The sequence below is a fragment of the Hyla sarda genome, chromosome 13 (assembly GCF_029499605.1).
Source record: "Hyla sarda isolate aHylSar1 chromosome 13, aHylSar1.hap1, whole genome shotgun sequence".
Lineage (NCBI taxonomy): Eukaryota > Metazoa > Chordata > Amphibia > Anura > Hylidae > Hyla > Hyla sarda.
In genome coordinates, this window is record NC_079201.1 from 41,910,948 (window position 1) to 41,923,798 (window position 12,851).

Below are 12,851 nucleotides of genomic sequence, written 5' to 3' on the forward strand. Positions count from 1 at the left end.
AGATTTATTGTTTCCAATTTTCATTGTGTACCATTTAGGTTAAATCCTTGAGGTGTGGTTAATGTTTTCTACTATTTTTATACACAAATTGGTCGGTGAGGATCGACTTTATTAACCACATATACCTCGGATTTATTGGTTGTGAGCTGCACACACAATTTTTCCTTAGATTTGTAAATTACTTCTATTAAAAAATCTTAACCCTTCCAGCACTTATTAGCTGCTGAATACTGCAGAGGAAATGTATTTTCTTTTTGGAACACAGAGCTCTCTGCTGACATCACGAGCACAGTGCTCTCTGCTGACACCTCTGTCCATTTTAAGAACTGTCCGGAGAAGGATAAAATCCCCATAACAAACATAAGCTGCAATGGACAGTTCCTAAAATGGACAGAAATGTCAGCAGAGAGCACTGTGCTTGTGATGTCAGCAGAGAGCACTGTGCTCCAAAAAGAAAATAATTTCCTCTGTTTTATTCAGCAGCTAATAAGTACTGGAAGGATTAAGATTATTTTTATAGAAGTAATTTACAAATCTGTTTAACTTTCTGGCACCAGTTGATAAAAAAAAAAAAAAAATAGTTTTCCACCGGAGCACCCCTTTAACCCCTTAAGGACCCAGCCATTTTACACCTTAGGACCCGGCCATTTTTTGCACATCTGACCACTGTCACTTTAAACATTAATAACTCTGGAATGCTTTTAGTTATCATTCTGATTCCGAGATTGTTTTTTCGTGACATATTCTACTTTAACTTAGTGGTAACATTTTTTTGTAACTTGCATCCTTTCTTGGTGAAAAATCCCAAAATTTGATGAAAAATGTGAAAATTTTGCATTTTTCTAACTTTGAAGCTCTCTGCTTGTAATGAAAATGGATATTCCAAATATTATTTTATTTTATTCACATATACAATATGTCTACTTTATATTTGCATCATAAAATTGACGTGTTTTTACTTTTGGAAGACACCAGAGGGCTTCAAAGTTCAGCAGCAATTTTCCAATTTTTCACAAAATTTCCAAAATCACAATTTTTACGGGACCAGTTCAGGTTTGAAGTGGATTTGAAGGGTCTTCATCTTAGAAATACCCCACAAATGACCCCATTATAAAAACTGCACCCCCCAAAGTATTCAAAATGACATTCAGTCAGCATTTTAACCCTTTAGGTGTTTCACAGGAATAGCAGCAAAGTGAAGGAGAAAATTCACAATCTTCATTTTTTACACTCGCATGTTCTTGTAGACCCAATTTTTGAATTTTTACAAGGGGCAGAAGGAGAACATTTATACTTATATTTGTAGCCCAATTTCTCTCGAGTAAGGACATACCTCATATGTCTATGTAAAGTGTTCGGCGGGCACAGTAGAGGGCTCAGAAGGGAAGGAGCGACAAGGGGATTTTGGAGCGTACATTTTTCTGAAATGGTTTTTGGGGGGCATGTTGCATTTAGGAAGCCCCTATGGTGCCAGAACAGGAAAAAAAAAAAAATCCACATGGCATACCATTTTGGAAACTATACCCCTTGAGGAACGTAACAAGGAATAAAGTGAGCCTTAATACCCCACAGGTGTTTCACGACTTTTGCATATGTAAAAATTAAAAAAAAAAATTTCAATAAAATGTGTGTTTCCCCCCAAATTTCACATTTTTGCAAGGGTTAATAGCAGAAAATACCCCCCCAAAATTTGTAACCCCATCTCTTCTGAGTATGGAGGTACCCCATAAGTTGACCTGAAGTGCACTATGGGCGAACTACAATGCTCAGAAGAGAAGGAGTCATATTTGGCTTTTTGAGAGCAAATTTTGCTCGGGGGCATGTCGCATTTAGGAAGCCACTATGGTGCCAGGACAGCAAAAAATACCGACATGCCATACCATTTTGGAAACTAGACCCCTTGAGGAACGTAACAAGGAATAAAGTGAGCCTTAATACCCCACAGGGGTTTCACGACTTTTGCATACGACTTGAGGAACGTAACCAGGGGTACAGTGAGCATTTACCCCCCCACTGGTGTCTGTCAGATCTTTGGAACAGTGGGCTGTACAAAATGTTTAATTTGCGCAGCCCACTGTTCCAAAGATCTGTCAGATACCAGTGGGGTGTAAATTCTCACTGCACCCCTCATTACATTCCGTGAGGGGTGTAGTTTCCGAAATGGGGTCACATGTGTTTTTTTTTTTTTTTTTTGCGTTAGTCAAAACCGCTGTAACAATCAGCCACCCCTGTGCAAATCACCTCAAATGTACATGGTTCACTCTCCCTTCTGGGCCTTGTTGTGCGCCCCCAGAGCACTTTGAGCCCACATATGGGGTACCTCCGTAGTCGGGAGAAATTGCATTACAAATTTTGGGGGACTTTTTTACCTTTTACCTCTTGTCAAAATGAAAAGTATAGGGCAACACCAGCATGTTAGTGTAAAAAATTTATTTTTTTACACTAACATGCTGGTGTAGACCCCAACTTCACCTTTTCATAAGGGGTGAAAGGAGAAACCCCCCCCCCCCCAAATTTGTAAGGCAATTTCTCCCGAGTACGGCGATACCCCATATGTGACCCTAAACTGTTGCCTTGAAATACGACAGGGCTCCGAAGTGAGAGCGCCATGCGCATTTGAGGCCTGAATTAGGGATTTGCATAGGGGTGGACATAGGGGTATTCTACGCCAGTAATTCCCAAACAGGGTGCCTCCAGCTGTTGTAAAACTCCCAGCATGCTTGGACAGTCGACGGCTGTCCGGCAATACTGGGAGTTGTTGTTTTGCAACAGCTGGATGCTCCATTTTGAAAACAGTGGCGTACCAGACGTTTTTAATTTTTATTGGGGAGGGGAGGGGGGCTGTGTAGGGGTATGTGTATATGTAGTGTTTTTTACTTTTTATTTTATTTTGTGTTAGTGTAGTGTAGTGTTTTTAGGGTACAGTCACACGGGCAGGGGGGGTTACAGCGATTTTCCTGCTGCGAGTTTGAGCTCCCGCGCAAAATTTGCTGCATCGCAAACTTGCAGCCTGATACTCACTGTAAGCCCCCTGTCCATGTGAATGTACCTTGTACATTCACAAGGGGGGGACCTCCAGCTGTTGCAAAACTACAACTCCCAGCATGCAAAGTCTATCAGTGCATGCTGGTAGTTATAGTTTTGCAACAGCTGGAGGCACACGGGTTGGGAAACACTGAGTTAGGAAACAGACAATGTTTCCCAACCAGTGTGCCTCCTGTTGTTGCAAAACCACAACTCCCAAACATTCTCAGGCATGCTGGGAGTAGTAGTTCGGCAACATCTTAAGAGCCAGATGTTGCCGAACTACAACTCCCAGCATGCTTGGAGTTGTAGTTTGCAACATCTGGAGGACTACAGTTTGCAGACCACTAATACAGTGGTTCCCAATCTGTGCCCTTCCAGATGTTACAGAACTACAACTCCCAGCATACCTGGACAGTAAGGACATGCTGAGGATGTGTAGTTTTGCAACATCTGGAAGGGCACAGTGGTCCCAAAACTGTGGACCTCCAGATGTTGCAAAACTGCAACTCCCAGTTGTAGTATACAGGGTCCCAATACAGCAATGCATGTCGCTTTACGGCGACGTGCATTGCTGTAAAGGGCCCGACCGCGGCTGAAGATCTACTCACCTGTCGCCGCCATCTTCCTCGCCGGGATCCGGGTCTTCAGGGACGAGGTAAGTACCGGGGCCGGGCCCCAGCACTCCCCCGTCCCCCTCCGTATCCTCCGGTCTTCCTCCCGTCCTCTCTGGACTTCCAGGGGCCGGGCAGGACGGGAGGAAGTATCCGCCCACCCCCCCCTGCGATTGGTCAGTTAACTAACCGAAGAATCGCAGGGGATCGGAGGAGGTGGCAGGCTTGCCACCTCGCTCCTATGCTTTAGCATGGTCCTGGCTGTCTGTGACAACCGGGATCATGCGAAATTACTGGGCGGTCGGGTCCCAGAGACCCGATCAGCCCGGTATCGCCTACATGGCCCCCCTCTGCGTTTGCCCTGGATCCCGGGTGAGCGGCGGAGACCAGGAAAAGACATGACGTATGCATATGTCATGGGTCCTTAAGAGGTTAAAGCCTTATGCACATACCATGTATGGCTTTATGCAGAATGCTGACAACTTCTGAATCAATTGTGTGAGCCACTGTATGGCACTGTTGAACACTCATTTAACCAAAAGGTCACAAATGCTTGGGGGTAACTTAAATTTTTTTTGTTATCTTAGACTTCAGCTTTGTCTTTTTGTCCTTCAGGCAGAGAGTAAAGAGTCGGAGTACCCCTTTAACCCCTTAAGGACCTGGGGCGTATGGATATGCCCTTGCTTCCTGGTACTTAAGGACCCAGGACGTATCCATACGCCAGTGGGAATTTCGGTCCCTGCCAGGCGGGGACCGGGCCGGGGTGACTGCTGATATCGATCAGCAGGCATCCCGCGCAAATGCCCAGGGGGGTCATCAGACCCCCCCATGTCAGCGATCGGCGCAAATCACAGGTGAATTCACACCTACGATTTGCGTTTATTCCGGGTCATTATGGGTCTACGGTGACCCGGAATATAAGGGGGATTGCGGTTGTCTAAGACACCCACGATCCCCCTGAAGGGATAGGAGTGAGGTGGCAGGGGTGCCACCCCTCCTATCCCTATTGGTGGCCATAAGTGACGACCAATAGCAGATCGGGGGCGGGGGGCGACTTTCGGTTTCTACGTTCTGGGGGAAGGACGGGCAGGACGGGGAAACCGAAGAGGACCGACGGCAGAAGATCCACTTACCATCCAGAGGCAGCGGGCGACGGTGATCGGCGGGCGGCGATGACGTGCGGCTGGCTCACTTCATCGTACGGAAGCCGACGAGTTGCCTAGCAACATCTGGAGGGCTACAGTCTGTACCCTGTACATTCACATGGGGGGGGGGGGTCTGTCAGTAATGCTGGGAGTTGTAGTTTTGAAACAGCTGGAGGCTTGCCCCCCCATGTGAATGTACAGGGTACATTTACACGGGCAGGTTTACAGTAAGTTTTCTGCTTCAAGTTTGGGCTAAAAACACTACACTACACTAACACATTATAAAGGGTAAAACAATACATATACACCCACTCACACTGTCCCCCCCCCCCCCCCCCCCCAATAAAAATGAAAAACATATTGTACAGCAGTGTTTCCAAAACGGAGCCTCCAGCTGTTGCAAAACAACAACTCCCAGCATTTCTGGACAGCCACTGACTGTCCAGGCATGCTGGCAGTTTAGCAACAGCTGAAGGCTGAATCACTGGCGTAGAATACCCCTATGTCCACCCCTATGCAATCCCTAATGTAGTCCTCAAATGCGCATCGTGCTCTCTCACTTCGGAGCCCTGTCGTATTTCAAGGAAACAGTTTAGGGCCACATATGGGGTATTTCTGTACTTGGGAGAAATTGCACTACAAATTTTGGGTGGCTTTTTCTCCTTTTACCCCTTATGAAAAGGAAAAGTTGGGGGCTACACCAGCATGTTAGTGTAAAAAAAAAAAAATAATTTACACTAACTTGCTTGTGTTGCCCCATACTTTTTATTTTCACAAGCGGTAAAAGGAAAAAAAAAGACCCCAAAATTTGTAACACAATTTCTCCTGAGTACGGAAATACCCCATATGTGGGCGTAAAATGCTCTGTGGGCGCACAAGGCACAGGAGTGAGAGCGCACCTTGTACATTTGAGACCTAAATTGGTGATTTGCACAGGGGTGGCTGATTTTACAGCGGTTCTGACATAAACCCAAACAAATAAATACCCACATGTGACCCCATTTTGGAAACTACACCCCTCACGGAATGTAACAAGGGGTATAGTGCACCTTAACACCCCACATGTGTTTGATGAATTTTCAATAAAGTTGGATGGGAAAATAGGAAAAAAGCCCCCCAAAATTTGTAACCCCATTTCTTCTGAGTGAGAAAATACTCCATATGTGGATGTAAAGTGCTCTGCAGGTAAACTACAATGCTCAGAAGAGAAGGAGCGCCATTGGGATTTTGAAGAGAACATTTGTCCGGAATTGAAGGCCACGTGTGTTTACAATGCCCCCATTGTGCCAGAACAATGGATCCCCCCAAATGACCCCATTTTGGAATCTACATCCCTCACGAAATGTAATAAGGGGTACAGTGAGCATTTACATCCCACAGGTGTCTGAAAGATTTTTGGAACAGTGGTCCGTGAAAATGAAAATTTTTATTTTTCATTTGCACAGCCCACTGTTCCAAAGATCTGTCAAACGCCAGTGGGGTGTAAATACTCACTTAACCGCTTATTTAATTCTGTGAGGGGTTTAGTTTCCAAGATGGGGTCACATGTGTGGGGGTCCACTGTTCTGGCACCACGGGGGGCTTAGTAAACGCACATGGCCCCTGACTTCCATTCCAAACAAATTCTCTTTCCAAAAGCTAAATGGCGCTCCTTCTCTTCTGAGCATTGTAGTTCGCCAGCAGAGCACTTGATGTCCACACATGGGGTATTTCCATAAAAATTTTGGGGTCATTTTCTGCTATTAACCCTTGCAAAAATGCAAAATTTGGGGGGAAAACTGCATTTTAGTGAAAAAAATCTTTTTTTCATTTATACATCCAACTTTAACAAAAAGTAGACAAACACCTGTGAGGTGTTAAGGCTTACTGTACACCTTGTTATGTTCCTTAAGGGGTGTAGTTTCCAAAATAGTATGCCATGTGGGTATTTTTTGCTGTTCTGGCACCACAGGGGCTTCCTAAATGCGACATGCCCCCCAAAAACAATTTCATCACAATTTACTTTCCAAAAGCCAAATGTGACTCCTTCTCTTCTGAGCATTGTAGTTCGCCCGCAGAGCATTTTACATCCTAACATGGTGGTATTTCCATACTCAGAAGAGATGGGGGTTACAAAATTTGGGGGGCATTTTCTCCCAAAACCCTTTGTAAAAATGGTAAATTTGGGGAAAAAACTGCACTTTAGTGAAATTTTTTTTTCCTCATCTGCACATCCGATTTTAACAAAAAGTCGTCAAACACCTGGGGGGTGTTAAGGCTAACTGGACCCCTTGTTACGTGCCTTGAGGGGTGTAGTTTCCAAAATGGTATGCCATATGGGGTTTTCTGCTGTTCTGGCACCAAAAGAGCTTCCTAAATGTGACAGGCCCCCCAAAAACCATCTCAGTAAAATTCACTCTCCAAAATCCCATTGTTGCTCATTCCCTTCTGAACCCTGTACTACGCCCTCCAAACACTTGACATACACATATGAGGTATCTCCTTACTCGAGAGAAATTGGGTTGCAAATTTTGGGGGGATTTTTCTCCAATTACCACTTGTAAAATTTCAAAAACTGGATCTGCAAGAACATGCGAGTGTAAAAAATGATGATTTTGAATTTTCTCCTTCACTGCTGCTATTCCTGTGAAACACCTAAAGGGTTAACTCACTTACTGAATGTCATTTTGGATACTTTGAGGGGTGCAGTTTTCATAACTGGGTCATTTGTGGGGTATTTCTAATATGAAGGCCCTTCAAATCCACGTATAAACTGAACTGGTCCCTGAGAAATTCCGATTTTGAAAATTTTGTGAAAAATTAGAAAATTGCTGCTGAACTTTGAAGTCCTCTGATGTCTTCTAAAAGTAAGAACATGTCAACTTTATGATGCAAACATAAAGTAGATATATTGTATATGTGAAACAATATATACTTTATTTGGAATATCCATTTGCCTTATAAGCAGAGAGCTTCAAAGTTACAAAAGTGCAAAATTTTCAATTTTTTCATCAAATTTGGGAATTTTTCACCTAGAAATGATGCAAGTTTTGATAAAATTTCACCACTTACATACAGTAGAAAAAACTAACTCTGAATCAGAATGAAAAGTAAAAGCATCCCAGAGTTATTAATGTTTAAAGTGACTGTGGTCAGATGTTCAAAAAATGGCCGGGTCCTTAAGATATAAATGGGCTGGGTCCTTAACCCCTTAAGGACGCAGATGTATGTCCTGGTGCGGTGGTACTTAACGCACCAGGACGTGCATTTACGTCCTGTACATAACCGCGGGCATCGGAGTGATGCCCGTGTCATGCGCGGCTGATCCCGGCTGCTGATCGCAGCCAGGGACCCGCCGGCAATGGCCGACGCCCGCGATCTCGCGGGCGTCCGCCATTAACCCTCAGATGCCAGGATCAATACAGATCCCGGCATCTGCGGCAGTACGCAATTTCATTGAATGATCTGATCGCCCGCAGCGCTGCTGCGTGGATCCGATCATTCAGAATGCCGCACGGAGGTCTCCTCACCTTCCGGCTCCCGGCGTCTTCTGCTCTGGTCTGAGATCGAGCAGACCAGAGCAGAAGATAACCAATAACACTGATCTGTTCTATGTCCTATACATAGAACAGATCAGTATTAGCAATCATGGTATTGCTATCAAGTGTAAAAAAATGTAAAATTAAAAGTAAAAAAAAAGTGAAAAATCCCCTCCCCCAATAAAAAAGTAAAACGTCAGTTTTTTCCTATTTTACCCCCAAAAAGCGTAAAAAATAAATTCAATAGACATATATTTGGTATTGCCGCGTGCGTAAATGTCTGAACTATTAAAATAAATTGTTAATGATCCCGTACGGTGAACGGCGTGAACGTAAAAAAAAATTTTATAAAAAATGTATTAAAAGTTTTTTATATGCAAATGTCGTATAAAAAAAGTACAGATCATGGCGCAAAAAATGAGCCCTCATACCACCGCTTATACGGAAAAATGAAAAAGTTATAGGTCATCAAAATAAAGGGATTATAAACGTACTAATTTGGTTAAAAAGTTAGTGATTTTTTTTTAAGCACAACAATAATATAAAAGTATGTAATAAGGGGTATCAGTAATAATGGGTATTATTGACTCTCAGAATAAAGAACACACGTCATTTTTACCATAAATAGTACGGCGTGAAAACGAAACCTTCCAAAATTAGCAAAATTGCGTTTTTCTTTTTAATTTCCCCACAAAAATAGTGTTTTTTGGTTGCACCATACATTTTATGATATAATGATGTCCTGCAAAAACAAGCCCTCATACTAGTCTGGCGATGAAAATATAAGAGTTATGATTTTTAGAAAGCGAGGAGGAAAAAACGAAAACGTAAAAATTAAATTGTCTGAGTCCTTAAGGGGTAAAAGTTGACAATCCACCTCTTGTACCCAGATTGCATGATGGCATCCATAGACTTAGAAGATGCCTATTATCATATTTCTATTCATAGTTCTCATCAAAAATTCTTGAGTGGCAGTCTTTATGGACCAAACATGGACACACTTGCAGTTCTGAGCTCTTCCCTTTTGGGGTCTCTCAAGCCCTGAGAGTGTTCACAAAGGTAGTGGCAGAGGTGGAGGCTTTCATAAGTTCATATCAAGAGAAATCCTTTTAATCCCCTACCTACACGACTTCATAATTATATCCCAACTGCAGGAGGACTCGGCCACTCAAAAATCTTTTTTGCCTTTTGTCAAACAGGATCTTATCAGAGAGGGGGCAACAGATCTGTTTTTAACACCTGTCTCCATGATCAGAAAGGCCATGTCCATGTTTGGGTTAATGACGTCATGTATAGTGGCAGTAAAGCAAGAATTTTGTTAAAATGGTGGATGAACCCCCAGAATTGCTCACAGGGCATAACTTGGTCCCCATCGCAGAGAGTTTCAGTGACCACAGATGCCAGCTCCTGGGGGTGGGAAGCTGTCTTCAATCAAATTACAAAGAACCTTCAGCAGTGTTTCACACTATCTCCCAATTATTTCTTCTTCAAGTGAAACTGAATCTGAGCAAACAAGGGGGATCGAGGTCCGAACTGCTTCAACTTCTTTCTTCACAAATTTTTCTCTTGGCCGAATCCCATCTTGCCTTCCTCTCGGTTGTCCATCTAAAAGGGAAAGAAAACAAAAAATAGTGGATTTTCTGAGCAGAGAAAAAAAAATTGGGAGGCTATGAATAGATCTGTTTGCCTCTCAGAAGAACTGAAAGCTTTGCAGCTTCTTCTCCTTGAATCCTTCAGATTACCTGATGGCAGTAGACCTGATGGCAGTGGGCAGAAGAAAGAGCATATGCCTTCCCTCCTCTTCCTTTAATTTCTCAGACCTTAAAGAAAATTAAACAGGATCATGTGTTGGTCTTATCTGTAGCTCCCTTCTGGCCAAGAAGGCCTTGGTTCACGCTGTTGAGAACAATGTCTGTTTTTAACCCATCGGTCCTTCCAGACAGAGTAGACCTGTATCATGGGGTCCTGTCCATCATCCACAGTCCTCTCATCTCCACTTGACAGCATCGATGCTGAAAGGGTGATCTTAAGAAAAAGGGGGTTTTCTGAGGAAGTGATTGACACCTTATTAGCCAGCAGGAAGGATATCACTATATATCTGAGAACTTGGAAAGCTTTTTTCATTTTCCTGACTACTCTGTAGATCCTCTGTCTTAACCGAATATTCCTTTAGGGTACGTTCACATGTACGCAGATTTGATGCGCAGGATTTTCTGCTGTAGAGTTCAATGTAAACTAAATGACTGAGCACAGCTTCTAATCTGCAGTTACAAATCCTGAGCATCAAATCTGCGCAGGATCCTGTATGTGTGACCGTACCCTTAATCTTCAGATTTCTTCAAAAAAGTCTGGAGAATCCTAACACTTTAAAGGTGCAGATCTCGGCTCTTAGTCCTTTTTTTTTTTTTTTTTTTTTTTTTTTTTTTACTGTTAACTTGCAAAAGATCTTTTAGTTGATCTTTTAGTTGAGAGATTCATCTTAGGAGCCGTAAGGTTAAATCCACCTACAAAGATAACAATCCCTCCCTGGGATCTAAACCTAGTCAGGTCTACCTTTGAGCCCATAGATGCCCTTTCGATTAAAATCCTTACATTTAAAATGTGTTTTCTTATAGCTATAACTACAGCTAGAAGGGTAGGAGAGCTTCAAGCTCTTTCAGCTTTTCCTCCTTACACAAAAATTCAAGACCACAAAGTTGTGATGAAGACCTTGCCCTTTTTTCTACCTAAAGTAGTGTCTGAATTTCATAGGAGCCAAGAAATCATACCACCATCCTTTTGCTCAGACCCCAAAAAATAAAGAAAAAGCCTTTAATAATCTTGATGTTAAAATTGCCTGTTAAAATACTTGGACTCTACCAAGGACTTTTATTATTATCGTTTATTAGAAAATCTTCTCATTCAATTTGCAGGCCCAAATGGGTAAAGCTGCCTCTATGTAATCTATCAGTAGATGGATCAAGAATTGCATATCTATGGCCTATGTTTCTAAGAATCAGACCCCTCGTTTATTTTTATCAGCTCACTCAACTAGAGCAGTTGCAGCATCATGGGCTGAGAAAGCTGAAGCTTCCCTTGAACAGATATGTAAGGCTGCCACATGGTCCTCTTGTTATACTTTCTTAAAGGGGTACTCTGGTGAAAAACTATTTTTTCCAAATCAACTGGTTCGAGAAAGTTAAACGGATTTGTAAATTACTTCTATTAAAAATGTTAATCCTTCCAGTACTTATCAGCTGCTGTAAGTTCCAGAGGAAGTTGAGTTGTTCTTTTCAGTCTCCCACAGTGCTCTCTGCTGGCACCTCCATATCAGAAACTGTCCAGAGTAGATGCAAATGCCCATAGAAAACCTCTCCTGCTCCGAACAGTTCCTGACATGGACCGAGGTGTCTACAGAGAGCACTGTGGTCAGACTGAAAAGAACAACTCCACTTCCTCTGGAGCATACAGCAGCTGATAAGTACTGGAAGGATTAAGATTTTAAAATAGAAGTAATTTACTAATCTGTCTAACTTTCTGGAACCAGTTGATTTGGAATTTTTTTTTTCCACCGGAGTACCCCTATAAAGGATTATAGATTACAATTGAATCCCACTTCAGACTGTGTATATAGATAAAGATAGAGATAGATATATATAGATCTCTCTCTCTCTCTCTCTCTCTCTCTCTCTCTCTCTCTCTCTATCTATCTATATCTATATATCTCTCTCTCTCTCTATCTCTCTCTCTCTCTATATATATATATATATATATATATATATATATATATATATTATAAATATATTATAAATAAATTCATATATAAGAAAAAATAAGTATATATTTAATAAGAGTATTTCCAATTGGGTTCCCGATTTTCTATGAACTGAGGTGTGGAGACATGTGGCTTATTTTTATATCCTCTCCAGAGGTGCTGTCATAAGCTACTGAAAAACAGATTACTGGTTAAAAAAAAAACATCTTTTACTGCACCCTGAATGCCCCAAAAAATTAAATAACAGAAATTAAAATTTTTCACAATATTTTTACATTTTTCACACAAAAAAACATGTATTAACAAAAATGTACCACTAATATAAAATACAATATTTCATGATAAATACAAGATATCATTTGTTTGGGTACATTACACAAGAAAGAAAAGGGCAACTAAACCCAAGCAGAAATGTAAAAGCAGCTTTTGTCCAGAATCACAAAAAAATGCTCTAAATGTCCTGTCCTTAAGGGGTTAAAGGGGTTATATACATAGTGTAAGAATGAAAAAAAAAAAAAAGAAATCAAGTTCAACCTAAAACCCTATCGTGTTGATTTAGAGGAAGGCATAAACATTTCTTCCCGACTCCAATAAGTCAGAATAAGTCCCTGGTTCAGCATTCTATCCACATAAATATAGTATCCATAGCTGCACAGATTTTGATAAATATCCCCTATTCTAACTTCCATGTCACCTAACCTCCTCAACCTCCTCCAGGAAGACTCATGTAGCTTTTTATTGTCATTCCTGAAGGTTGACTGTGTCAGTGGAGCAGTGTCTCATTATTCTTTGCTGC

At 41.9% G+C, this 12,851-nt stretch overlaps 1 protein-coding gene across 2 annotated transcripts in view; it reads left to right on the forward strand.

The window, feature by feature from the left end:
- Window positions 1-12,851, forward strand: part of TMEM94 (transmembrane protein 94) — a 413,777-nt gene that overhangs the window by 42,285 nt on the left and 358,641 nt on the right. The gene's annotated exons all lie outside the window — the stretch shown is intronic.